Below are 26,269 nucleotides of genomic sequence, written 5' to 3'. Positions count from 1 at the left end.
TTTGATTCAAACACCGCAACCACAATTCCCTGGTTTAGAAATACCAAAGAAGACCTGCAAATCCTACATATCTCAGCTAAAGACGCCCTTAACTGAGGTCGCTTCCGCAAGAAAATATTGACGAATGGGCTAAACCGACACGTGCAACCAAAGAGAAGACACGGTGCCCCTTAGACAGAGGAGCGTAGGCAGGCCCACTCACAAAGAATGAGGGAAATTTGGGCTCTAAAGAAGGCCAAGTTCAGTGTCAAATGCAACAAGACTTAACGTGGTCCTTTATGGCCCCAGCAAATAATAATAATAATAATAATAATAATAATAATAATAATAATAATAATAATAATAATAATAATAATAATAATAATAATAATAATAATAATAATAATAATAATTGTACCAGGAGGTACACCTCAACTCCGCTCATTCAAAATAACCGCCTGAATAAACTCATCTATCCATCAAAAGGCAAAACTGATACTATATGAAGTTGGGACTTTTATCAGAAGATGCCACCACTGAAATATTAAGCAATTTTGTTATTGTGAAGTTTTCTAAACTGACCGAATTTCTCCTTGTTTTGTTTTCTATGCATCAAGACGTTTGAAATTTTTTCCACAGATGACACCACCAAAAAACTGTGATCATGCACTCTTGTGCAAAGTAAAGGAAGTTGTTATTGAAAGAAATTTTGTGTTTACAGGTTTTCTCAACTTTTCTTTTTGTAACTCTAGGTTTGCAACACTTCTGTCTCATTCCGCCAGTTTTGAATCTGGCCAATGAAACATTTCTGTAATTAATTTTCAACCTATCACAGGCTTCTTGTTCGATTTTGGGTGTAACATTTGAGATTAACCAATAAAATTGAGAGGGTGTGTATGGATTATCCCAGAATCCTCTCGAACCTTCCCTGAGGGTATATAAACTGCGGTTTTTCATGTTTCCTTGTCAATTGATCACCGTCTTTCTAAGTGAGTGTGTTAAGGCAGGAGGCGGGGCGCCCGTTTCTTCAGCCAGCAGAACATCCATAAGGTAAAGGCCACGTAAATTCTATCTTTCTTGCTACCTTCGCAGCTTTATTCGAGGGGAAGATCCCAATCTTTAACAATGTAGTAAACTTTTCTAAAATGGATATCTTCTTTCGGCTAATGTAAATATTTCATAAAGTCTTTAACTGGAAATCGGGGATAGAGAGTGAGGTAACCTATCGAGCTCCCCTCCATCTTGATTTGAGGTGACTTCGTTTCGTAACCTTTCGTTCCTGTAATACGTTAAAGTTATTTCCATTCGAGCCACCTCAGTAGTATGGGACTAGCCCCAGTTTCAACGACCGAGAGCCCTGTAGGTTTTCAAACTTTTCATTATCTTGGAGCGCTGTGTACGCCTCAATTGAGTTTGTGTTCGGGCCGTTTATTTATCCTGTTCTTTTTCGCAAAGGCCCTGTAGGTTGGGTACTAGATACTCCTGTGTAAAAACCAGTTCAATTTGTAAATTGTGGTTTGAGATGCCAGAGATTGTAAATTTTGATGTAATGTTGCCTTGAGTGGGACGTAAGAAACTGAGAGCCTGTTAGCTCTTTTTCTAAGTTTTGTGAGAGTAACGAGTGCCACTGGAAGTCTAGATATTGTATTTTGGGAGCAAGTGCTCTTGAATTAGGGGATTTCTGCCCTTGAGTAAATCATTCCTTGTTTTGAATTAAAGTTGTAAACTGGATCCGGTATCTCTGGAATTGTAAAACTAGGGGCTTGAAGCCTAGAATCTGTAAAGTTCACTGATCTTGGATTTTCCTAGTCTTGTTTCAAGATTGCTAATTGTACCTGTTATGTTGTTATTTGTTGATTTTTGAAATTCTAAAGAAATATAACCTTTGTTAAAGTTTTAAATTCAATTTGGATGTGGTAGTTAGATCCATTCATAATGCGCACCTTCTTTCACCTCTTTCTGCTCCACGGGAAACCCCGTAATAATAATAATAATAATAATAATAATAATAATAATAATAATAATAATAATAATAATAATAATAATAATGTATGTGTATGTATGTTGGGTATTCAGACCGAAGGCTGGTTGGATCCTCAACAGGTTCACCATTAGCTGTCATAGACGGCCTAGGTGTCACTGAAGAGTCGTACTGGGGAAATGAGGAGTGAGGTAGTTTCCCGTTGCTTTCCTCCACCGAGCCAGAAGTTGCTATTGCACATCAGTCTGCCAAGCCCACTGAAATGCCTGCACCAACCGACCCTATGAGCTACATTTTCACACCATTCATAGCAGGGACTGTCTGCATAAGGAATGGCATTACTAGCGCCACTCATACCTCAACCACTTTCATATTGTCAAAGCCAAGGCAGAGACTGAGACAGGTCAATGAAAGTAACAATTTTATTCTAGCCCATACCAGACGACATAGCGCACTTTAAACACTACATCTTTCCAGCAAAGGCATAATAATAATAATAATAATAATAATAATAATAATAATAATAATAATAATAATAATAATAATAATAATAATAATAATAATAATAATAATAATAATAATAATAATAATAATAATAATAGTAATAATAATAATAATAATAATAATAATAATAATACAATTATTTGTTTTTCCGTCCCACTAACTACTGTTGCGATTATTCGAGACGCCGAGGTTGCCATTTTGGGGGTCAGAAGGCCACTCAGACTAGCACATTGTACACAATACGAACCGATGTACTTAGTAAGTGAAGTCTTATATCTGAACGATGCCATCAGGAGACGAAATAGCGCCGCCACCTTGAGGTTCAAAACTCGGCATGCCACGCGGGTAACAGTCAGTGTAACTGTTTGATTTATTTCAATAACTTACTGTATGGAGTCATACCGTTGAAAAATATCAAATAGTGACGATTTCAATACATTACTGTTCGAAAATATGTCCAAAATATCGTTTATCTCGTAAAACGTCTTGACATGTAGACAACAAATGACTTCAGTATTAACAAAAATGCATTCTGAACGATGTAGAGGCTTATCAGAACTTGGAGAAGTCCAAAATCACCAATACCGTATGGTATGTCAAAGGTCATCGACCCCTATAAATGATTATTGGGTGTGTCTCAATGTTACAGAAGCCGAGTGTCGTGAGGCAAGTTCTACACAACAGGAGTTCCAGCTGAGCACATCTGTTGTCCCAGTGGTGGTCAAATGTCAAACACACATTCACTACACACGTCAGTGCGACAATACTTATCATGCCGTACGTATTCCATAAGAAAACATTCGGACGTGACCTCGACACATCCTGTTCGATATTTTTTATTTCCACTGCAGGGAAACGGTGGACAGCTACTGAATTCTCTCTGTGTCACCGAAAACTAAGACATGTTAGTTCGAAGTTGAACCGAGATTAACAGGAAGAAAATGAAAACTAATTAATCCATGACCTCTTGAATTACCAAGGATGAAACACATCTTAATAATAGCTGGAGAATAATTTCAATTAGATTTATCAGAAGTTAATTACGGGGGAAGTTTAATATATTCTGTCAAAACTATGAATATATATACATTACGAGAAAATCGAGAAGTCCTGTGAATTTCTGTCGGAAGGATTACGATAAAAGTTGAATACATAAGAATGGAAATTTTACCTTTGAGAAATTTGACCGTCTTACATGAAAGGAATCGCTCAAGTTGAAGTTCAAAGGGAGACGCAGGAAGCAAGAAGGCACAAGCTGACGTTGCTTGACGGAAAGAGTCACAGATGTCACAGCTTTACTGCTCTGTCTGAAGTGTAAAAATTCTGAAAGCTTTTACAAGCGACACTCATAGAAATCAGTGAAATGGTAAAACTTGGCGCAGAGGAAATAGTATTTATTCCAGATGAACCTCCAGCAACGCAAGAACGTTAGCATTCAAAGTCCCCGTTCGTTAGATAAGTTATAAAATCGTTTAACGTACGGTGGGGAATGGCCGCAAGTATAAACGCCCTACGGAGCTAAGCACTGCATTTGGGAGAGGAGTGGGTTTGAACCTCGCTGTCAGCTCTCCTCAGAATAGTTTCTTGTGCTTTCTCCATTTTCATTTCCAGAGACATGACGGGACAATTCATATTCTTTTCAGTCACCATCTTCATTAACTCCTCAACTGAGGCTGGCGTCAGCACGAGCACCCATCCGTAAAACATGCCATATAATTTCATCTCACGCGATGTCAAGAAAACGGAAATAATGGACAGATACACATGAGGTCCTTTGACGTCATCATCTTGCCGATTTCAATCAATATTAGAGTTTAATTGGAGATATCAACACCAAAGGTCTAAATATCAACTGACCTGATGGAAGGAAAATTATCTTTTAAGAAGAAATAAATAAATAATAATAATAATAATAATAATAATAATAATAATAATAATAATAATAATAATAATAATAATAATAATAATAATATTAATAATAATAATAATAATAAATAATCATCTAGAAGAACTTCAAGTTGATAAATAAACAAGGGCATTAATCGGACAAACATTAACTGACACTACCTCAAAAGTTAAATTCCTAGGTGAAATATCTGAGCCTTTCACTATTAACACTAGGGTCCGTCAAGGATTATCTCTGTTACTGTTCAGTGTCGTACTTGAGGAAGCAATCAGGACCTGTGAAAGGGAAATTAAAGGATTAAACCTTGGCGGACTACTTAAAGATAGAATTTACTTGCACTGTCTGGCCTTTGCAGATGACATATCAATCCTTTCCAATAACAGGCAAGAAGCAATTCATTCCGTTGAAAATTTACATGAACTTGTCATCAAAACGAGACTTCAAATCTCTTATGAAAAAACTCAGTACTTGGAAGGAGATTCACAATACATAGATGGGCAACCTATGATAACTAAATTCGGCAAAATCTTTCAGGCGAACCAATTCAAATATTTGGGAGAAATTATTCAGCCCTCTGGTTAAAACCACGAAGCAAGTAAAGAAAGAATCTCCAAATTACAGAAAGCTTACAGGAACGCTTGCAACAGCTACGATAAAAAGTCTATATCTCGGAAAGCAAAACAGACACTATTACACAGTAATCAAACCTGAAGCGTTATATGTTTCAGAAACCTTAATCATTGGTGGCAGGTCTCTAATAAAAAACATGGAGAAACAGGAAAGGAAAATTTTAAGAACAGATTTGGCCCAGTTTGTATGGAGGGAATATGGAGGAAAATATCATCCCAGGAAATATACTGTCATTCTGAAAACGAAAAAAATCTCTCATTTTTCGGAAAGGACGTTTGAAATTTTATGGACACATTATCAGAATTAACAGTAACTGACTATCTAAAATAATTCTCAACCTGGCCCTTTCATCTAAAACAAAAAACAGCTGGCTTCGTTAAATTGAAACAGATCTCCAGGAAATCAACATCTCGCAAGACATTGTACAGGTCAGACAGAACCGATATCGACAATCACCAGTTTGAAGACAAACACAACACCAGAGCAACTGTAACTTGGACAGAAGGAAGAAGCTCAGTGATAGGATGATAATATTTTGGGAGGAGGAGAAGAAGGCCAACACATCAGCTAAGCTGATTCAATCGAGCTCCTAAGTAGGGCATAATGATGTAAAAAATAATGAAAATCCACAGGTCTGGGAGTAAGCTATTACACAATTTTGTGCGAAATTTTATGACATTTTATTCATAAGTTAAGACGTGATGCCGTTCCGGAAGGCAGACAGATGCCTTTTTTCTTTTCATTTCTACAATTGGCTTTACGTTACACCAACAGAGACAGGTCTTATGGCGGCCATGGGAGAGAAAAGGGCATAGAGAAGTAAGGAATTGGCCGCGACCTTAATTATGGTGGAACCCTGGCATTTGCCTGGTGTGAAAATGGTAAACCATGGAAAACCATCTTCAAGGCTGCCGACAATGGAGTTCGAGCCCAGTATCTCCAGAATGCAACCACACAGCTGCGCCCCTATCTATTGAGAGTGGGTAAGGGAATTTACGCACTTAAAATTACATATCTGTGTGGCGAATATAAATTTAAAAAATGAAAAGAGAAAGAATTATATTTGTTAAATTACTAATCAGGGAATGTATTGCACCGAAATGAATAGCAAAATGTGTGCGTATTAAAAAGCATGTGTCAAAAAGGAATAAATAAAGCACTACCGGTAACTAAAAGAATGATGAGCAGTACACATGTTTGTCCTAGAATATGTAGAATTGCACTACATCTGGGACAAAATAAAATCTAAAGGAAAACAAAAAAAGTGATAATTTTTGGAATGAATAGGAACATTATTAGCCTTAAGTATAACATTTAATATAGTTATAGTCAAATACAGTAATTTTAAGAAGGTTAATTTAACGCATATATCAAATAAATGAATGCTCTCTCCTCAGTTTCAGGCGATGGGAACTAGGGGATGGGAGTGTCCCATTCTGTTACATTCTAATTAAAAAAGCACTACACACACTCATTTAACTATTACCGAGCTCGATAGCTGCAGTCGCTTAAGTGCGGCCAGTATCCAGTATTCGCGAAATAGTAGGTTCGAACCCCTCTGTCGGCAGCCCTGAAAATGGTTTTCCGTGGTTTCCCATTTTCACACCAGGCAAATGCTGGCGCTGTACCTTAATTAAGGCCACGGCCGCTTCCTTCCCACTCCTAGACCTTTCGTGTCCCATCGTCGCCATAAGACCTGTCTGTGTCGGTGCGACGTAAAAAAGCAACTAGAAAAAAAAATTAACTATCGCAATAACTTCAGTTAACAGGTACTTTTCGATCACTCAAGTAAATGAGTGTTCCCCCTGCAGGTGGGGACGCCTTGCCTGACGTACGAGGCGACTAAAAGAAGTGAACCCCAAGTGCTCTTACGTTTGAAGTGTGGCTAGGCAATCACAGGGCGCCTAGGTGAATCTAGCATTGCTTCCATTTACTTGCACCAGACTCTTCACATTCGACTTTTCTAGCATATTTTCTTTTGTAAACGTTGTTGTCTTTCGGCTCCACCACTTTTATGTTTGCCAGTATTCGGAAGATGGTGGTTTCGAACCCCACTGTCGGCAGCCCTGAAGATGGTTTTTCGTGATTTCTCATTTTCACACCAGGCAAATGCTGGGGCTGTACCTTAATTAAGCTGCTTCCTTCCCATTCCTATCCCTTTCCTGTCCCATCGTCGCCATAAGACCTACCTGTGTCGGTGCGACGTAAAGCATCTTGCAAAATATTATTATTATTATTATTAATAATAATAATAATAAGGAGCCTTGCATTTTCACGACCTTCAAGGCCTCTATCACTTATGGTCAGTAGTTGCCTTGTTATACTTCCCCTTAAAACAATACTCACCATAACAGTACCCTGCGACGTTCAATAACACAAGCTCCTAAAATTAATCAACTGTAACATTACACTGAATCTTCTTCTTTTTCTTCTTCTACTACCGCTTTTACCAAATCTGTGGGGTCGCGGGCGTGCCAACTGTGTCACACATGTGGATTTGACCCTGTTTATGGCCGGATGCCCTTCCTGACGCCAACCCTATATGGAGGGATGTAATCACTATTGCATGTTTCTGTGATGGTTGGTAGTGTAGTGTATTGTCTGAATATTATGAAGAGGAAAGTGTTGGGACAAACACGAACGCCGAGTCCTCGGGTCATAGGAATCAATCAGACGCGATTTAAATCCCCGACTCGGCCGGGAATCGAGCCCCGGATCCCCTGAACCGAAGGCATCAACGCTGACCATTCAGCCAATGAGTCGGACGGTAACAGTGCCCTTAATAACTATTGTTCCATTCTGTCTCTTCATTTCCTACTTATCTCCGCTAAATGATATTAGTGTCAAAGTTCACAGCATACCCACTCTTCACTATAGCTGCTGACTTTCTCTCCTTAAGGCTTGAGGGCTACTCCACGAATATTATCTGCATATGGATGTTATGTTCATGATGGGCACTGATCACTATTGACAGGTCAAGAACTACGGGAACCTTCTTATCTTATCTTCGTCTGTTTACCCTCCAGGGTTGGCTTTTCCCTCGGACTCAGCGAGGGGTCCCACCTCTACCGCCTCAAGGGCAGTCAGTGTCCTGGAGCTTCAGACTCTGGGTCGGGGGATACAACTGGGGAGGATGACCAGTACCTTGCCCAGGCGGCCTCACCTGCTATGCTGAACAGGGGCCTTGGTGGGGTATGGGAAGATTGAAAGGGATAGACAAGGAAGAGGAAAGGAAGCGACCGTGGCCTCAAGTTAGGTACCATCCCGGCATTTGCCTGGAGGAGAAGAGCTAGAATGAAACTGTCAGATGCCCTTCCTGATGCTAACCTCGGTTTAGGAGCTAATGAAGATGAAACTAAAAACAGTGGATGAAAATGAGTACAGAAGTGTAGGGAATCGGCTGGGGACAATGAATTAGAATCGTCCCGGAATTTACCTGTAGTCAAAATGGGGGACAATAGAAAACTATTTTTCAGTTTTTATTATTTTCTTTATACAATTGTTTATGCCTCACCGACAGACAGGTCTTGTGGCGACGATGGGTTAGGGAAGGGCTAAGAGTGGGAAGGAAGCGGCTGTGGCCTTAATTACGATGCAGCCCCAGCATTTGCCTCGTGTGAAAATGGAAAACCACGGAAAACTAACTTCTGGGCTGCCGAGAGTTGGTTTCGAACCCACTATCTCCCAAATTCAAGTTCACAGCTACGCGCCTCTAACAACATGGCCAACTCGCTCGGTGAAAACCATTCTCAGAATAACCGACGGTGGGGTTCGAACACACTAATCTCCCGAATGCAAAGCTTGGCCGCTCCACTCGGTGAAGATAATATTTCTACTATTCTGTCAATGACGGATAAAATACCTAGTTATTTGTGTTATAAAATTAACGATAGCTGACCTGCCTTGTGTCGGAAGCAATTAATTGTTTCACATTATAATTAACACTGTTCTTTTCCGAGTAAGGATCGTATTTTCGTGCTCCTCTAGTGATCCCAGCACATCATTAACATGATTGGCAGTAAGGAAGACACCACTTACGACGGAGGGATTGAATAATTCATTAGATTAGGGAATAAAGGGCGGAGAAAAACAAGGAGAGGGTGCACGACACTCCACAGCCTCTTCAATAGCTCCGCGACAGGACACTTTTACAGGAGCTGACGAGGTACATCGATACAGCGTGCAGAAACCCTTGCATGAAACAATGCGACTTCAGAGGGGAGTGTTTTCATGCCATAATTATTACACAAATATTTAAAGAACGGTTGTATCTCCCCAATCAACACAAAGACCGTATGAGAATAGCTATATTGGTTTTAATCATCATCATCATCATCATCATCATCATCATCTGTTTACGGTCCAGGTTCGGCTTCTCCCTCGGACTCAGCGAGGGATCCCACCTCTACCGCCTCAAGGGCAGTGTCCTGGAGTTTCAGACACTTGGTCGGTTATACAACTGGGGAGAATGACCAGTACCCAGGCGGCCTCGCCTGCTATGCTGAACAGGGGCCTTGTGGAGGGATGGGATGACTGTAAGGGATAGGCAAGGAAGAGGGAAGGAAGCGGCCGTGGCCTTAAGTTAGGTACCATCCCGGCATTCGCCTGGAGGAGAAGTGGGAAACCACGGAAAACCACTTCCAGGATGGCTGATTTGGGAATCGAACCCACCTCTACTCAGTTGACCTCCCGAGGCTGAGTGGACCCCGTTCCAGCCCACATACCACTTTTCAAATTTCGTGGCAGAGCCGGGAATCGAACCCGGACCTCCGGGGGTGGCAGCTAATCACACTAACCACTACACCACAGAGGCGGACTTGGTTTTAATCACTTTTCTAAAATTTACACTTCATGAACAGGAGCACAAACACATTCGAAGTGTCTCCAGACTGTCGTAGGTGGCAATGTAAGGGCGGTATCATCAGAAACTCTCGAGTAGAGAACGTAGGATTTTTATTACAGTTGAGATTTGCACTGTTTCTTATTAATTGTGCCAGCCTCGTAGTAGTAGTAGCAGTAGTAGTGGGGGTGTCAGGCCCCGGGGGGTAGGGGGCAACGCGCCCGCCTGTCACCCGGCGCCCCCGAGTTCGATTCCCGACCGGGTCAGAGGTTTTTAATTTTAATGATTAATATCCCTGACCTGGGGACTGGGTGTTTGTAACGTCCTTAATCTTCCTTTACTCACACACAACATCCCACACTATCGCCATTCCAGTTACACGCAGGTTCATTAAATAGGGCAAAAGATCCACATAGGTCGACGCCCTGAACAAATAACATTTAAAAAAGTAGTAGTAGTCCGGCCCTGCGGTGTAGGGGACAACGCACCCGCCGGTCACTCGGTGATCCCGGGTTCGAATTCCTGGCCGGGTCAGGCTTTTTATTTGTAATGATTGATATCCCTGGCCTGGGGACTGAGCGTTTCTGACGTCGTTAATCTTCCTTTCCTCACACACAACATTCCACACGACCGCCATTCCCATTACACGCAGGTTCATACAATATGGTGCCAGTAAGGATAAAAGATCCACATGGGTCGACGCCCCGAACAAATAGCATTAAAAACAGAAAATGTAGTAGTAGTAGTAAAATACTGTTCCGAACATAACACCATCTGTTTTATGGTTTATTTCAGGATGACCCAACAAATGCACACACACGCACACACACATACACACACGCACACACACGCACGCACGCACGCACACAAATATATATATATATGTAGTACAAACACACAATTATATTCAACCATGAATAGACGCAGTTACTAATTGCTGTCTATTTACAAGTGTCAGTTCTTCTCACACAGCGGGTGGTCTGGCTCTTTAACACCTGAGAGAGCTTTAATCCTAATTGACAGGTTTTTCACTTGCACTCACAAGTCACCCAGCATAGCAACTCCGCGTGTACAGCTAGGCTTGAACTCTGGTTACCGGCCATACAAAACACGATGACAGTTCCTTGGATCGATTCCAGAGACAGTCCAGTAATTCACACAGTCAAACACAGTGAACAAATGAACAACAACAGTACTAAGCAGCAAAACAGTACTCACAAAATATTTATTAACGCGGTTCCAAATACACTCACGAAAGCTGCTTCCCTCACTTACTCACGGCGATCCTCAATCCACAGAAGCACACACACACACACACACACACACACACACACACACACACACACACACAGTACTCTAAAGCAGTGCACAGTCTTCTGTCTACTACGCCGTCTTCAGTCAGTCCGGCTACTCCTCGTTCAGACCTCGGTGGGACACTAGAAACACCCCAGCCACCGAACTCTAACACACTGAGACCCACATTAACTATAACACTGACTCAGAGTCCAACACTAACACTGATTCTGAAGCTTGAGAAAATCTCGTATTAAGTGAACTGAGTACTACGCCTCAATCCAGAATTAAAATTATTCAACTGGCCGGAAAATAAACCCAGGGCATTGCAAAAAGAGACAGGCACGCTACCTCTGCTAATAATAATAATAATAATAATAAAAAGAATCATCATCATCATAATAATAGTAATAGTAAGAACAAGAAGAAGCAGGAGAGGAGGATTACTATACTCATGTCTATAAGTTGAGGGATCTTCGAAATCTACGAGAAATCACTGCGTCATGGCGATGATGTGTGGACTAAACTATGGTTGGACAGCGCGTAAACACGTGCCAAATCTGGCAGCTTAATACGAGACCGATTAGTGTATCTGAAACAGCCCGTGTTGGCAGAGGTCTTGGGTACAGCCGTTCTGACTGCGTGTTGTGTATGTTTGGCACACAGTGTTCGAGTCGTTGGAAGCAGCATGTCACAGGGAACACATTTGGATGACGTTACGCGTGGCCGGATCATTGGCAGATAAGAGGCTGACCACAGTCAGCGCCAGGTGGGTCAAGAGTTGAGTGTAACCCGTGGAGTTCCAGGAGGGAGGAAATAATCAACGGCAGTACGAGCAAGGTCGACCATGTGCAACAACCCAGCATCAAGATTGTTATCATGCCTCAAGTACACGGAATCTTCCAAGCAGTACAGCGCCTGCAATGGCTAGAAACCTCGCACCAGCCTCTGGAACACACATCTCCCGTCAGACCATGTATCGACGCCTTTGAGAAGTTGCCCTATATGCTAGACGACGTGCGATATGCATTCCTCTCACACAAAGGCACCGCGCGGCTCGCCGATGTGGTCCTATACATGGATGCATTACGGTTTAGCCTGGAGAGTAACTCTCGTCGAATGTTCATTCGGCGCTCCTCTGGGACACATTACAACCCTACCAATATTGTGGAAAGGGGTCGATATGGCGGTGCCAGTGTTCTCGTCTGGGAGCAGCATTATGTTAGCAGCACGTACCCCACTTCATGCGTTTCGTGGGTGATTCGTGACGGATGCTGTCTATAGGAATGACATCATGCATCAGTACGTGCGGGCTTTTCTGGGTTCCAACTGATGGATGAGATTGCCCGCCCACCCCCCTGCTGGACTAGTACCTACAGTATGAGGACATAGCACGTCTGGAGTGGCCAGCTCGTTCCTCGGACTTAAATCCGATTGATCATGCATTGAACGCTCAAGGCGGAAATATTGCAGCCCTAACAAAGCTACCTCAGACTGTTGTTGAATTCCAAAGGACGCTTGTCCAGAAATGGGATGCGTTACCACGAGACATGCTGGACAGTCTGATCCAGAGTATGGGGAACCATTGTGCATTCTATATTGCCATGCTAGGTCTTCACACCCCGTATTGATGTTCTGTATGACACCGGGGCCAAGCTCTTCCTTAGAATCCTCCTTTCTTTGGCTTCTTGTTGTTCTACCAGACCTTCGTTATTCATTGAGAGGTATTCTGCTGCTTATAGAGCTTCAGTTCGAGTTGATGTACAGTAATGTCTTTTTTTTTTTTTTTTTGCTAGGGGCTTTACGTCGCACCGACACTGATAGGTCTTATGGCGATGATGGGATACGAAAGGCTTAGGAGTTGGAAGGAAGCGGCCGTGGCCTAAAATTAAGGTACAGCCCCAGCATTTGCCTGGTGTGAAAATGGGATACCACGGAAAACCATCTTCAGGGTTGCCGACAGTAGGATTCGAACACCCTGTCTCCCGGATGCGAGGTCACAGCTGCGCGCCTCTACGCGCACGGCCAACTCCCCCGGTCAGTAATGTCTAAGCTTGGATTTGAAAGATATTACCGGGCAAGTTGGCCGTGCACCAAATGCAATATCTAACCGTTCAGCCAAGGATCCAGGGTATTATTATTATTATTATTATTATTATTATTATTATTATTATTATTATTATTAGTAGTAGTAGTAGTAGTAGTAGTAGTAGTAGTAGTAGTAGTAGCAGAAGTAGTAGTAGTCCCGGTCTAGAAAGCCCAGAATAACGGCCGAGAGTATTCGTCGTGCAGACCACAGGACACCTCGTAATCTACAGGTCTTCAGGCTGAGCAGCGGTCGCTTGTTAGACCAAGACCCTTCAGGGCTGTAGTGCCTTGGTGTTAGGGTTAGATTAGGGTTAGTAGTAGTAACAGTAGTAGTATTGATAAAATATTACACCGGTCTGTTCTCAGACCAAATTTACTTTGCGCGAGTGAAAGCTTGGTGGACTTAGGGTATCTTGTTCATAAGTTAGAAGTAACACATGGAAGTAACGAGAATGCTCGATGGCACAAACGTTGGAGCAATGGCAGGAGGCTACTCTGAATGAGTCGATAAAGGCTAAGTTAGATACGAACTCAATTGATTAAACTGTATGCATTAACCGGATTCGGAGGTGGTGTCATGTGAGACTAATGGAAGAGGATAGGTTACCTAGGAGAATAATGGATTTAGCCATGGAAGATAAGAGGAGTAGAGGGAGACCAAGAATACGAAGGTAAGACTTAGTTTCTAGTGATTTGTGCTAAGAGATGGAGAAGTAAACGAGGCCAAAGAGCTAGGTACAAATAGAGTATTGTGGTGTCATTTATTAAATACGCAGAAGCTTGAAGACTGAAGACTGAAAAGCATAACTGTTCATAATGAATGCGTATGTTAGTATTTAATCCATGTTCATAATGATGATAATAATAGTAATAATTCTATTTCCAGCCCCATGGTAGCCCCTTTCGGTACTTCCAGAAAGGGGCTAGTGACTCAGACGACCTGAGATCTCCCAGCCGACTTATGCGGTGGGGCCGGCCTTTCCGTGTATTGTTTTCGTCGGTCGGCTTACCTGTGGGTTTCTTGGAGATTCCACGGGAATGTTCTGCCTCTAGCGACCTCACAAAAATTCTGGTTCAAATCACCCGAGCTATAAAAAGGGAGGCTAGCCGCGGACTGTTAGTCAGGGTTGGGCTCCGTAGTGGAGTGAGTGTTATGTTCCGTGGTGGAGTCAATGTGAGACTCAGCATGTTGGGGTTCAACAGCTGGGCTGAGGGTGACAGAGGTGTTGGCTGTCGTTCCACCGAGATCTGAAAGAGGAGCTGTTGTTATCGTGTCGAAGAGACCAGTGAGTGCGTGGGCTGGACGACGGAATGGGAGACCGTACTTTGTTTTCGTGTATTTCTGTGGACTGAAACTCGGTGTGAGTGAGCGAGAGAAGCCGCTGTCTTGAGTGTAAGTGTAAATTGACCTGTGTTAATGTTCGCTGTTGTATCATTCTGCTGTAGAATACTGCTGAGATGTTTAGCTGTTTACTGCAGGTGACTGAATTACTGGACTGTCTGTGGAGTCAAACCAACGAACCGTCATCGTGCGTTGTGTAGCCCGAAGCCCTGTGTTCAGAACCAGCGGTCTACACACTGCTGTGAGGTGACTGGATATGGGAGTGAAAGTAAGGATTAGAGTCCCAGGTAGAGCAACGAGCCGGACCCAGTACTGTGCCATAAGGAGGAGAGAGATTTGTAAATATACATCAATCAGTGAGTGTGACCATTCATAGCTGATTAGAATTGTGTGTATGTGTGCATTTACTGGATCAACCTGAAATAAATTAGAGTAATCAAACAGACGGAAATATATTTGTAACAATAATAGAATAATAAAAATCGTATAGTCTCAGCTACAATATGGATAGATTTCAAACGTCATATGGTCAGCCTGCTTGTTGTTACGATCTCCGCTTATACTACGTATGCCTGCTTTTTCTCCGATCACACCGCCGCTGCTCCACGCATTCTACTACTCCGCTCACCTGTGGAATGGCTACTCCATTCATCACGTGACTCCGACGTCATTCTTTCCACGCTTCGCCTTCTCCGTCGTGTGTATGCTGGTGCTTACCTATTAGGCACGTGATAATGACGCTTCTGGAACTTGCTGGCTTTCAGATTCTTTACTTTTCTCGATCTTTCTGTACTGCTATATATTCCCACTCCGCTGCTCCAGAAAAATGAGTCTGCCTTCGTCTCGGAGTGGTGGAGCACCAAAATAACTGTGCTACGTTGTATAATGCCACTTCCATCCGGGCTGTTATTTCTTCAAGTAATTTGGTGAGCAAGACTTATCATTATGTTATTTGGACATTAAATTTTCTATTGGGCCATCTGCTACAGCTGAACTTTGCTTCCGTTGGCTTAAATTTGAATCTTCAAGTCACATATGCAAGACTTTATTTCTGCAAAAACCTTTCCATCCCGAACTGGGCTACGGACAACGTCAGAATGGTAATCTCATCATACGCCTCCTAGGACGTACGCTACTTTGTACTATAAATATCATAATAACAGATGCCGCAGCATAGACACATACGGCGAAGAAAATCCTTTCACCAGTTCGATCCTTACCCGCACCTCCCCTTTCCCTTCCTTTCGCATTTCTTTTCTTTCAGGTTTTGCTCCTTTTTTTACTTTGCTTGTATATTCTTCATTGTACGCTTTGTATTTGGTCATAAGTTTTTTTGGATACATTTCTTATAATCTATATTGTAAATGTGGCACATTTTTCTTATCTTCTCAGGTTTCCTCTATATAAATCACTATCTATCAAACGTTTGTCTTTGATGCATTATCTTATTGAAAGTTTTTCATTACTTATTTGTTTATTATTAAATATATCTTGTTTATATTGTTAATATTTGGTTTTCTCTTGTTCCTATATTCTTTCATTTCTTGGCCTAGCTGCTCCTTACTGCGCGTTTCCATCGTTCAATTATTATTATCATCTGTGCCTCTTTTTCTACGACCTTTTTGCTTAAGCTATACATATTTACTAATTCTCTACTATATTATATCCGTATCGTATGTACATTACCACGACTGACGTGCATTACTACTGTTTATCAACTATTGATAATCGCACGCTCCCAATAGTATGGTACCAGAGCTACCAACATTGTCAATTTGAACGTTCTCTTTTACTATCAATTTGGCATTGTACACCGGATCTCTTTTATGCGATCTATGGCTGAGTTTGAAATAATTTTATCAGTTAAACCTCTACGTGTCACCGGAGATTTTTACACGCCATCATCGTTCAACTTGCAGATTCTGAGTACATTTTTGGCCTTCAAAAATCCGACTACCTCGGCCAGATTTGACCCACGATCTTGGGATCCAGAGGTGGACACTCTGCCACTGATCCACAGAGAGAGACATTTGAAAAAGTACGGAATATTATGACTAAAAATATACTGTTAAAGAATAATAGCTCTATTATATACTTTCGAGGAGATTAGAATATGACATCCATATCTGAATATAACAAGATTTATACGTGGTTACTTTGTAACCATATCACGCTAGATTGCTCCAGAATAGTATGTGCATGTTGTACATGCAAACAAGTCCATAATCTCATTGAGCCAACGTAGAAGTTCGATTCGGCAGACGGCTCAAGGGCTTATATAGTTTTGACCTTTTGGAACGTGTCGCGTATGAAACAGTTCTCTCCCTCTACCGAGAATATTGACGGTATGATTCTCCTGCGTGCCTCAAAGGTTTTGAACATTCTCTCGTTAAAATCGAACTTCACTAATTAAGTCGTAGTTTTAAGAGAAATGCACTTATACGTTGCAATTTACTGGTAAGGATGAATGGATTATAATTATTAGTGGATTATAATTTTTGACAATATTATTGGACCTTTATGTTATGAATGTAAATTATATGGGTGAAGAATTGGCATCAGAGATGATGCGAATGATGTCATACTTTTCAGTATATCGTCGCCATAAGACCTATCTGTGTCGGTGCGACGTAAAGCCCATAGCAAAAAAAAAAACTTTTCAGAATAATAAATAAATTACAAGATTGTGAGCGATTGCGATAAAACCTCGACAATGGTATGAGATGAATAGCAGGCAATGGTATGATGATAAACGCAGTGAAAAGTCAGGTTGTAAGTTTGACAAGGAGGAGAAGTATAAAACAAACCAAACCCCATGGCACTACAGCCCTTGAAGGGCCTTGGCCTACCAAGCGACCGCTGCTCAGCCCGAAGGCCTGCAGATTACGAGGTGTCGTGTGGTCAACACGACGAATCCTCTCGGCCGTTATTCTTGGCTTTCTAGGCCGGGGCCGCTATCTCACCGTCAGATAGCTCCTCAATTCTAATCACGCAGGCTGAGTGGACCTCGAACCAGCCCTCAGGTCCAGGTAAAAATCCCTGACCTGGCCGGGAATCGAACCCGGGGCCTCCGGGTAAGAGGCAGGCACTCTACCCCTACACCACGGGGGCCGGCGGAGGAGAAGTATTCTCATGTTTAATTACTGCGTGTATGGGGTCAAAGTCACTCATGGGGATCACTGTAAGTACCGTACCTAGGTGATAATGTGAGGAAAAACCTTTATTTTGATAATCAAATGAACGGTACTGTAAATAAGGATTAAAGATCACTTCACATGGTTATGAGGGTATTTGGGGTTTGTGGTTTGGAAGTAAATGAGACTGAATACAGTATCTGGTAAGATCAGAGAATGGCTCCAGTTTATGGGCCCTTCACCACGTTTTCTTGAGTCGAGAAATGGAAAAGGTCCAAAGAAGAGCAGCCCGATTTGCTCTGGGCGATTTCCGTAAAAAAAAAGAGCAACGTTATGAAAATGTTACAAAATTTGGACTGGGAAACGAGCTGCTCGACTAAGCGGTATGCTCCAAGCTGTCATTGGAGAGATAGCGTGGAATGACCTCAGTAGACTAATACGTTTCTCCTGAAAGACAAATTCAAAAGGGAAATAAAATGTGATACTTGCGATGATGGACTTCCATGGCCATTTCAAAATAACATTAATATCATAACGATGGTCTTCCAACAATCGCAACCATATGGTAGTGGGGCAGGATAATGGTGACTGTATGGATCGCAATGCGAATATTCACTCATTGTCTGAAAGGAGTGAAGTGTACTAATCTTAGGAATACTGTTATACTGTTTGGAAGTTGTCGGTATTTTGATACTATACGGGCCATCTGCTTTCCGTGTCTGAGTAGGAATCAAATCTCTTTAATCTACTGTAAATACAGTATGTGAGTCCGATATCTGAGTAAACACAGCAAACATGAGCCGGTATTGTTAACAAAGTAAGGAAACACAGTATTTATGTCAATCATAATCTATCACTACAGATCTTCATTTAGGGCAGTCGCCTAGGTGGTAGATTCCCTATCAGTTGTTCTCGTACTATTTTCTCTAATAAATTCAAAGAATTTTGGAAATTTCAGGAACATCTCCCTTCGTAAGTTATTGCAATACACAACCCCTCTCCATATAAATGAATATTTTCCAAAATTTGTCCTTCCTGGTTCTAACTTCGCCTTCGTTTTTTCAAACTTTCCTACTTCCATCTCTTCGGGCCGTTAAAGAAGCACATTGGTGGTAAACGATTCAGCGACGATACGGCCGTCATGACGTGGCTTCAGTTAACGGACTCAGATTCATTCCATGCCACCATCAAAGCCTTGGCATAACGTTCAACAAGTGCTTAGACAAGAATGGTGAGTATTAAAAAAACCCATGGCACTACAGCCCTTGAAGGGCCTTGGCCTGCAAACCGACCGCTGCACAGCCCGAAGGCCGGCAGATTACGAGGTGTCGTGTGGTCAGCACGACAAATCCTCTCTCGGCCGTTATTCTTGGCTTTCTAGACCGAGGCCGCTATCTCACCGTCAGATAGCTCCTCATTTCTAATCACGTAGGCTGAGTGGACCTCGAACCAGCCCTCAGGTCCAAGTAAAATTCCCTGACCTGGCCGGGAATCGAACCCGGGGCCTCCGGGTAAGAGGCAGGCACGCTACCCCTACACCACGGGGCCGGCAAAGGGAATTGAGCCAACGGCATGTGGTGTTCCCAAGCGGTCACCTATCCAAGTACTGACCACGCCCAATGTTGCTTAACTGCGGTGATCGGACGAGAACCGGTGTATTCAACATGGTATGGCCGTTGGTCCATAGTAAAGCGTATCAGTACCCTAATACTTTGTATCTGACTGTAAAATAAAGTTTCTTCCTACCAGCTCTTGTTATCTTATTTTTTGAAGCTACCTTGTACATATGGCAGAAGGTGTCTTACATAGTGGGAGGTCAGCCATACAAAGACTGCACCAGGCTTACCAACGGCCAAAACAAATTATTACCTATAGTCAGTCCTACCATGTTTGGGGGTCTAAGAAAGCAATCGCAAGCACTGTACGTAGAAGTACTACATGTTCCAAAATATTTTTCTTTCGTTCATTACGCTGTTTCGCCGGAGCAAACCGTTTTCATTTCCTTATTTCAGTTCACTCGGCAATCCCCTAAAATATCCGTCCTTACTAGATTTTATAGTTTCCCCTTTCCAAATTTTCGTAGTAGTGTGCCCTGCATTTAACTACGTTTCATCAAGGAAATAAATATATATACCTTCTTCACGAAATTTCTTAACCTGATGTAACATCAAGGAAATAAGTATATGTACCTTCTTCACGAAATTTCTTAATCTGATGTAAATACATTATTCACCCCAACACTATTTAATTATTTTCAATAAACGCCCACTATAGATTTCTAGACACTTAAGTGAAGTTCATAATTTTCTAAAGTCTGTGGAGAGGTACACGAAAAACTGTAGGCAATATATCGTCAACATTAACTGAAGATCATATTTTATTAAGAGTAGGTATTTCATTTCATAAAAACAAGTCGTGAGTTATTTTATGGATAATGTCTTTGGTGAAACTGTAGTATTTTTCACATCTCTGCCGCTTTACGTGTTTTCTTTGGAGTACCGGTAGACTGATTCCTGTCGACCTTACATTCCTTCCTTGCAAGGTAAATGCTCGCCTCAGAAATACATGTTAAATCGGTCTCTGCACGCGTTACTTCATCCAGAGTACTTCCAAGATTGTATTCAAGAAATTTGGAAAACACATTTAACACACATTTCTTCTCGCCAATCGTTCATGGTTTTCCCTTTTTATGTGAAGTCACAGACGGTCTGGTTCACAAATGGTTTACGATTACGGCACTCTGTCTCTTTCTCTCTCTCTCTCTCTCTCTCTCTCTCTCTCTCTCTCTCGCGCGCCGGGTGATTCTCCAGTCCCTAAATTTTTTTGGAGATAGGCAACAAATATAATGAGTATGATATAAAGATCCTTATTTAGTTTTACGAACATCAAATAACTTGATCGGTAATGCTTTGTCCTACATGTCATCACTGAAAATTGATCCATGGACCTAGATGAGGTAAAACTACTATGCACAATTCCACGAAAAATACTAAAGACCATTCTGCAAACATGTGATCTTTTATGCCTTTAAATAACACAATATGATCAAATTAATGTGTTCTGTAATGTGAACAAGTCAAATGAACTCTGTAAATCTATTTCAGGGGAGTCGTGGTGAGGACTAAAATACACTCACGAATTTAATAAACAGTAAAAATTTGTGACAAAGGAAAGGATTTACTACAATAATTTATCTTCGTCATCGCTAAGTCGTACACGTTAGAAAAAAAGTTTTTACTAATATTGTTACACATTATTGTAACGTTGACACAAGGAATTCGTGTTTATGAATTGTGTCATAAATAATAATAAATAAATTTTACACACTTTTTCTTAAAATGTAATAAAATCACAAGACATGAAAATAAAGTAATAAATCAAGTTATAGCCTATATACGAATGTATGACATATTTACAGTAAATAAAATCATTTTAATATTTTTATTTTTATTCTAAATTATTATACAATATTTTTTGACATATTAACCCTTAGGCTGGAGCACAAGGTGTGTGAGTATCTGCAGCGTAGTGGTTCGAATCCAGCATGAGATGCTCCATTTTAGCGGCGATACAATAATAATATCTTTTTGTTATTGGTGTTAAGGGGTGCGCTCTGATTTGGCGTCTTTTCCCTAAGGATGGGTGGGGAAGGAATTGGGAAGGAAATCGGCCTTGAACTTTTATTTTCAGAACGGCCAGTATGGGATTCGAGTCCATAACCTCCCTAGTCCAACGCATACAAATAATAATCCATACCTAGCAGGTCACATCACAGAACTTATTAATTTCCTCACGCTGTATTCCTATGAAGCGTACGTTACATTGTTACTAACTTATGGAGAACGTTCGGTGGATTCATATGTATGCCACTTAGGGAACAGATACACAAATTTGAAATAGCCTAACAAACGTCACACACGATCTACAATAAAACATGCCTTTCCCTGCCACAAAGATACGTGACTACGAAACGGTTCTGCAGCCAGTAGTTATGCATGTAGCCGAAACCCTATCCCTAAATCACAATAAAGGACTGTTCGAAGAACTGGAGAGAAAGGAGCGCAGAGTCATTGGGGGAATCATGGGATCCAATTACATGAATGGCATCCACCAAAGAAGATCTAACAAGGACGTCTATAACAAAATGGAGATAAATGTGGACACGATCCGCAAAAGATAGGCACGATTTTATGATCATCTCAAACGAATGGATGGAAACAGTTTGACGAAACATATCTTTCATTCGTTTGATTCAAAACTAAAAACCACCACGCCTTGGTTCAGGAAGACCAAAGAAGATCTTTAAGTGCTACAAATAAAACAGGAAGACGCCTTTGAAAGAGATCTCTTCCAGAAAAAGGTAGTTACGGAGGGAATATATATATATATATATATATATATATATATATATATATATATATATATATATATATATATATATATATGTATATTTGCTAGTTGCTTTACGTCGCACCGACACAGATAGGTTTATGGCGACGATAGGAGAGGGAAGGGCTAGGAGTGGGAAGGAAGCGGCCGTGGGCTTAATTAAGGTACATCCCCAGCATTTGCCTGGTGTGAAAATGGGAAACCACGGAAAACCATTTTCAGGGCTGCCGACAGTGGGGTTCGAACCTACTATCTCCCGGATGCAAGCTTCACAGCCGCGCGCCTCTACGCGCACGGCCAAGCCGTGCGGCCACTTGTAAATATTTTTCAAGTTCAGAGGGTTCCGTGATCAAATAATTGTGGGAACAACTTCTTTAGAGCTGGTACAGGCCAGTACCTCGTATCGGATTAAATGTATCTTTACAATTTGCACCGAGACAGATAGGTCTTATGGTGACGATGTGAGGGAAAAAGAGGGAGGAGTTGAAAGAAATCGACCGTGGCCTTGATTAAGGCACAGCCACAGCATTTGCTTGTATGAAAATGGGAAACCGTGGGAAACCATCTTTGGAATAAATTAAAATATACGGTCAGCGGATAGGGTAAAACATTAAATTGATTAAAATTCTAATTCTTTTCCCAGAACTAAAAATTGAAATTATCTCTAAACTGCTTAAAACATTTACGCTTACACTGTTACTATTAATTATTACAAGAATTATATAAAATACACTTTATTCCATATGCTGGAATATTTCCCCGTCGAATTTCTTGAAAATTATGGACAGCTGCGTCAAGTGTTGTCATGATGTGACTAGTTCATTTCAAAATTTCTCACCTTTTTCTCTAATTGGCTAGTTCAAAATAAACTTACTGTGTAAAGTCTCAAGAATTCAACTGCAGTGAATAATATTTGGGAAGGCGCTATTAGTCACTAAAACAAGAGATTTCATCATCCTTAACAAAGGAGCTTAGCCATTTCAATTTTCACAGTGACAATTTTTATTCTGAAAATGTGAGCGAGTTGGCATGAGTCTTAACGTTGGGTGTTAATGAAGGTAGGATTATTTCTGCGACCATTTTTGTGATAGTGCAGATTTACCACATAACTAGCCTCTTTTGACGTAAAGGAACGTAATTATGGCAGTACATTCTAAAAGCAAATTCCAACTACAGCCTGCTTGATAGGATTTCTCATGAGTAAATTAGATCTGCTCAAGTATTCTCCGACATACACATATCAGAAAGTTTTAACCGTTCTCTACGTTGTATCCGACAATAAGAGAGTGGTATTAGAGTAAAATCTCACAAATTTCTTTACTTTGTAAAGGCTTTGATCGCGCCAGTTAAGTATGGGTCCGTATTTATAAAGCATTTCCATACTTCTTTCTATTGTACACTTGATCTCGACTGAGGGGTTATAATTCTCCGTAACTGTCGATTGAGGAGAGTAAACTTTGACTTCACTAGCTGTTGTTCCTGTCGTGAACAAGACAGTCACTCAGCATGTACATGCTTACATTTTTGTCGACCATTTATGGATTGTTCTACACAGAATACAATTTGATCAGATTACAGCGTATGTTGTCTATAGGACACGTACCTTATTATAGGCCCACTTATTTAGTATTTATGTTAGCTTCAATATTTAGCTTCAGATACCTTCCAAGTGCCGAATTGTATTTCCATTTTATGGCCATCGAAGCTTTCCGACATTAAATCCATTGTTATTAAGCGTCTTTCAGAAATGTGCATTTGTACAATTCATTTGGAGATTTGGCATGAAATGAATACAGTGATAAATGGAGATATGAACGCATATGGTTCCCTCTAGGTTCAGGACTTCAAACTTGCATTCCTTCCCTTTCACACGAATCGAAACATTCCTGTATGAAACCGAACTATCAGGTTTATATTTACAAATGCAGAGAGCTGTAGAAAGCCTTGAAAACGTTGCAGGAACGATCTCTCTACCAACTCTCCATGCAGCTAGTTACTGACTCTTGAATTTAAATTCCACAAGACCGCCTCTAATATTTCACTTAATTTTCACTGTATCGGAAAGAAGTAAAGAACAAACAGGTTTGTGAGTAAGGTTCTAAATGCATTTTGTCATGAGCATTGTTCCTGCAAAACAAACCTTAAGAGAGGTATATCGAGTTTGATGATGTACGCCAGCTTTTGAGGCCCCCATCGTGCTGAATTATTCAGAACAGCATACATACCTAGCTAAGATCCTACTTGCTCCTATCCTAAACTTAAACACCACGTTTCATGGAAATCCACCAAACCGTTTTTCCTTGGTGTTCCAACAGGGGAACAAACAAATGTTAAACTGAACCCCACATTCGTAACCGCTTATTGATTGCTTTCTTTTAAAACATCGTATGTCCCAATGCTCTTCCTACCCTCCATATTGCTTAAGACTGGTCACGCCTTCCAGCCACATTCATATGCAACAATCCGTTAGAACAATATTCGTTGTGTTCATGTTCCTATGCTAATGTGTAAACGAATATGAACCTTACCATACCGCATTGTAGGAATGTTGTTTGCATGGCGTATTTACGCACTCCTACAGTATAATGTATTTACGGTTCATTTTCCTTTACACATTAGTTAGCATCGGAAAATGAACACAACTAAAATCATTCTGTTGTTTAATGTGTATCCTGCCCGAAAGGCTTGTTGCTACCTTAAGAGCTTCACCATCAGCTCTCGTAAGTGGCCTTGGTAACTGAACAGATATACTAGGGAAGTAAGGATTCAGATAGTTTTCCCGTTGCCTTTCTCATCGAAGTATAAGTTGCTCTTACATATGGGTCTGCCATGTCCACTGAAATGGCTGCACCAACCGACCCTATGAGTGACATATTCACACAATTCACACGAGGGACTGGCATTACTGCCACTGTTTACATCTAAGTCAATTTCATATCGCCAAATCCAAGGATGGGACTGAGACAGGTCAAAGAAAGTAACAAATTTGGTCTAGCCCATATTGGAAGATAGAGTGCACTGTAAATATCAGGTATGGCCAACAAACGTTCTTAGAAACCCTATTTTTAAGTTATATCCTGCGTGTGGTGATAACACATGGGCACTCGTCGAATTGCTGATAGCATTTAACTGTGATCATATGCAGAGATCTGCCAGGCTGCTGACTCGCAGGGACATTACAGGTAATATGTGACATGGTATGCACACTAAATTGCGAGTTACAACCCAGTTGCATATTAGGTTGCTAATTGCCTCTGCATGCTACATGCAGAGAGCTTCCAAAGCACGTGTGACATAGCATATTCAGGACTACAGCAAGGTAATGGCTAATTAGTTTTTGTAGATGCTAGACATTAACATCGATTTTATGTTTAAAACTTTTATTAAAAACTTAGTCTCTAAATAAGCGATGTGAGTGAATATTTTCTACACTAGTAAAATTCGTGAAGAAGCTCGTGGAACCCACGTTTCCAATTTCCATTGTTGGAGGATAAATCGGGGAGCATTGAAGGGTAGCAAGATAAACCTGCGTTTGAAAAATTCTAAGAATTTAAATGGCCCTTTTGAAGAAAATGTCTGCATTTAGATATGTCAATAGTTCAATAACAGTAAATAATGGATGAAATACGATGTTGAATATGGTACAGAAATTAAACGTTAAAACCCCGTCCCAGCCGGGAATCAAATCCGGGACCCCTTGGACCGAAGACTAACAAGCTAACTACTTATCCATGGAGTCAGACTTGCAAAGTTATAAACTAACATAAAGTATTAACGTTATTAATTTTTTGTCTATTACAACGCTCCCTGGATCTGAACGCGTTATCGGACTAACGAAATTCTAATTTTAACTAATTACGACGATGATTGCTCTCTTGCAGGGACAGACATCGATTTAATCGACCTACTACACAATCCCTTACGTGGGATTTTAACGTATTCAGGACATGCTGAATGAACATAAATGTCACAGGGAAGTATTGCATTTTACGCGCATATTAACGGTGCTTTCGCTTAAAAGTCATGATCTTGATGTAATATTTTCAGTAAATAATTTCTTGTACTTTATACTCTGCTGGAATGATTCAATATATAACGTAATAGAACCTTTTATTGCGTAGATAAGCCTAACTCTTCCATAGCAAAGTAACATATAATGTGGCGTTAGTACGTACTATTCTTC

General features: G+C 41.0%; 1 non-coding gene across 1 annotated transcript; it reads right to left on the bottom strand.

Annotated features, from left to right (window-relative positions):
* Nucleotides 1-19,259: 19,259 nt before the first annotated feature.
* LOC136875129 (5S ribosomal RNA) lies at nucleotides 19,260-19,378 on the bottom strand. The gene has a single exon (XR_010860380.1). It is a non-coding gene; the product is annotated as a 5S ribosomal RNA (ribosomal RNA).
* Between the last annotated feature and the right edge of the window lie 6,891 nt (nucleotides 19,379-26,269).

Source organism: Anabrus simplex, chromosome 5, assembly GCF_040414725.1.
Source record: "Anabrus simplex isolate iqAnaSimp1 chromosome 5, ASM4041472v1, whole genome shotgun sequence".
Classification (NCBI taxonomy): domain Eukaryota; kingdom Metazoa; phylum Arthropoda; class Insecta; order Orthoptera; family Tettigoniidae; genus Anabrus; species Anabrus simplex.
This window is presented reverse-complemented; position numbering and strand designations above follow the sequence as displayed.